The sequence below is a fragment of the Pipistrellus kuhlii genome, unplaced genomic scaffold, assembly GCF_014108245.1.
Source record: "Pipistrellus kuhlii isolate mPipKuh1 unplaced genomic scaffold, mPipKuh1.p scaffold_m20_p_21, whole genome shotgun sequence".
NCBI classification, from domain to species: Eukaryota; Metazoa; Chordata; class Mammalia; order Chiroptera; family Vespertilionidae; genus Pipistrellus; species Pipistrellus kuhlii.
In genome coordinates, this window is record NW_023425520.1 from 11,973,863 (window position 1) to 11,977,677 (window position 3,815).

The window sequence follows — 3,815 nt, forward strand, 5'->3', positions numbered from 1 at the left end:
AGAAGAGCTAGAGGGGCACTTCTGCTAGCATCTCTTGAGTAATAGGCAGGATATTTCCCAGGAGCCCCAGCAGACTTCTCTTCCTCAGCCACTCTCTGAGGATGAGAAGCAGGATTACTAATCAGGCTCACCCCCATAAATCACGTGGATTGCACAGGAAAGGGGTGTGCAAGCACCCTAATAAAGCTGGGTTGCTAATAGGAATGACAAGGATGAATGCTGAGCAGGCATCCCCTAGAGAGGAATTTCATGCATACCTCATAATAACTGCTTTCTTTCTGAACTGGCGACATGGAAAACATCTCATAGACATTGATTAAAATCTTAGATACTGCAATATTACTCATTTTTAAAGACAGCTTTTAGAATCTTACAAACATAATATTGAGCAAAAGCAGACAGATACAAAAGAGAATGTGAACTGTATGATTCCATTCATATAAAGTTCAAAAACAGGCAACACTTTATTGTGCTAGAAATAAGGAGACACTCTGAAGCCGGTGTTGTTCAGTTGTTGAGTGTCCACCCATGAACCAGGATTCCTGGTCAGGACACATGCCTGGGTTGCAAGCTTGATCCAGCCCATCAATGATTTTCTCTCATCATTGGTGTTTCAATCTCTCTCTCCTTCTCCCTTCCTCTCTGAGATCAATAAAAATATTTTCCCCAGCTTTCCCAAACTTTATAAAGGAAAAGCAATGATGGTAAATCTCTAGATCATAGTCAATTTTCTGGGATTCTTCCCTTGAAAATGTGATGTTTGATTTTGAAACACATACCATGGTGGGCATGGTTCCCATCTGTCCTACATAGGTGAGAGGCTGAAATCCTAAAAGGCTCATCTTCCAACTTTCCCCAGCCTGTGGTCTGGCTTGGGGTCAGCAATAACTTCCTGAACAGCTATTGTGACTTCATTAATTTTTGTCTGTAGCTCTCTGAGTTCTATATGCAGCAATCGCAGAATTTGAGCTTCATTAAGAACTGCATCTCCTGTGTCAAAACCAATACTAAAGCAACAGGCAACCTCTCTTTTGCTTGATTTGTTCTAGCAACTGCATCCTGTGCCAGGTGTTCCTGGACCAAAATGCAAATTGCCTTAAGCATTACCAGGTGATCATCATGACATTGACTCTGAAGGTTAGCCAAAGCCATCACACCAGCCTTAAAATCAGGATTATTAACATACAAAATTGATCAATGGCTCTGCATTTTTAGCTGCATTGTAGCATCTTTTGTATGATCAGATACAGAGTACTTATATTTTTCAGCGTTATCTCCATATTCAAGTCTAATGGCTAAACCAAGAAGCCAGTCAATTGTTTCTTGTCGATCTTGAATCCTGAAAGGACAGCTAACATCTGTGAGATACTTTTCAAAGAACTTGGGCCAGTCACTGCTGAGGATTTCTTAAATTACCTCTGTCTTCAATCCTGCAGTGTCTGATTTTCTAGTCTTCAAGCCAAACAATAAAGTTTCTGAATTCTGTTTCATCTCTGCCATTGAAGCTGGCGGGGTTGTGGTAGTCAGGGTCAGTCAGCTTGCGGTGGAACATGGTCCTGGCTTCCCGCTCTGCCCCCGGGCTTGTGCCGGGGGAGGAGAGGCGAGAAGTGGCTGGTGGCCAATAAAAATAGTTTTAAAATATTCAGGCCAACTAAATAAAAATAATTACATGTTCGATGGTCATTCTATACAATAATGGTGTTTTACACTGAGAACCCTATTTTCTTTAAAGATGCTAAATACCACTGACAGAAAGGAGTGTGATGAAGAAACAGCTCTATTAGAAGATTCTCTGTAGGTATGAAGGACAATGACAGAAACAAAGCTGACCCCTAAAGCCAAGAAAATCTCCTCTGAGTGATAGGGGCAAGGCCCCAGAGCAGTGAAATGGAAGTTGGGCAACCAAGATTCCCACAATTAGTTCTCCAAAGACTTACTGAATGGCCACATCGCATTAGGGACACACAGACAAACAAGATATGGTCCTTTCATACCAAATGCAGGCTGATCTCTACTCAGGGTAATGCTGTTAATGCACAAAGGAGAGAGGGAGTGATTGTGCCCTGGTGAGGGGTGGTCTGGGGAGGTTCACAGAGCAGGTGACTGCACTGGGCCTAAAGGACAGAGAGGATGTCTTCAGACAGAAAAGAATGTAGGCAAATGCATTCTTGAGAGTGGAGGAGGAGGAGGAGGATGAAGGTGAAGGCACCGGCACAAAGGCAGCTGGCACCGGTGTAGTGGTGGCAGAAGTGGGAGTGTGGTGGGGGCGTCACTGGGTTAGTGAGAAGCAGCAGGATGGAGATGCAAAGGGCAGCGGAGTTCAAGCCTGGGATGTGGTAGGCCAGATACTCTGAATGGTGCCTGTGTTCATACTGCCAACTCGTCAACAAATGTAAAATAACCTGCTTTATTTGTTTGTTTGTTTGTTTGTTTTATTGTTTAAGGTATTACAAATAGTAGTACATATGTCCCCTCTTGCGCCCCCCCATCCCCCCCCCATTGACCTCCTTCTGGCCTCCCCTTCTTCCTCCCCGGACTTGCCCTCACTCCTCCACTCCAGTGTCTTGTGACGATTGGTTGTGTTTATGTGCATGCATATAAGTCCTTCCCTTGTGCTTTTAACACTAACTCTGCTGGAAGAGCTGAGGATACTATTATGTTGTGAATGTGTCAGAGTTTTGAGTTTTCTTACATTTTTTTTCCTTCTGTTTATGAGGTCACAAAAGAGTTGTGTTATGACATTGATCACATGTACATTTTAAAAAATTATTTATTTATTGTTTAAGGCATTGTAAATAGTAGTACATATATCTCCTGTTTTCTCCCCCATTGACCTCCCCCCTCCCCTGCCTCTCCTTCACCCCCTACTTGCCTTCCTCCCCCTCCCCTCGCAGTGTCTTGGGTCTATTGATTGTGCTTATATGAACTCATACAAGTCCTTCGGTTGATCTCTTACCTCCCCTCCACTCTCCCCTACATTCTCCCTGTAGATTTTTGATACCCTGTTTTTTAAAAAACTGTTACTTGTCAAGAAATCAAGACAAGTAGCCTAGGGCCATCTTACTCAAGTGCCTGGGAGGATGATGAAGAAGAAAGGGCAGGCTTGTAAGGGAACTGGCCGGCAGTGTCTCGTTGGCGATGTCACCTGGCTTCTTTACACCTCAAGCTCCCCGCAGGTGAAGTACCGTGCCAGGCCAGGCAATGGCTAGGTGCCAGCTCTAGGTTCTGACCATGCCAGCCGCTGCTCTTCCTCCCAAGCCTTCAGGCACACAGGGCATTTTCCACTCGGACTCTGTGAGCAGCCAGGGCCCTGGGAAAGATCACTTTCCTTTTCTATTCTCGTCCTCCGGAAATTTTGAGCCTAACCAAGTATTCAGGACTTTTAAATTTTCAGGTAAAAATAAAATATCAAGAATAGTCAGCAGGCTAAAAGCGGCGGAGAGAAGGCAATCGCCCTTGGATTTTTACAAATCCTAATTTTCCTCAGATAAAGTAAACAATGTAAACAGTGACTACCAGGAGAATAACAAAACACAGAGGAGAACTTTTCTCTCTATTCCATCAATACTTTTATTAGCAGCTAGCTTCAGGTATAGAAAATTGCTCAATAAACATTACTTTTGGAAATGGCAATCTCTTTGTTTAATGAATAATCTGTGTAATTATGTAAGAGTGAGTGTGATGTTAAGAAGTCATCCTTTAGTAGAGGTTTTTAATTCAGGGAAACAACTTTCCAGTATAATGGGAACAGTGACCTAACATTTCTTTATATCAAATATGTTACTCGAATAAAGCATTCATTAGGTTATGCTATT

At 43.1% G+C, this 3,815-nt stretch overlaps 1 pseudogene; it reads right to left on the reverse strand.

The window, feature by feature from the left end:
• Window positions 1-669: 669 nt before the first annotated feature.
• LOC118726030 lies at window positions 670-1,552 on the reverse strand (annotated as a pseudogene).
• Between the last annotated feature and the right edge of the window lie 2,263 nt (window positions 1,553-3,815).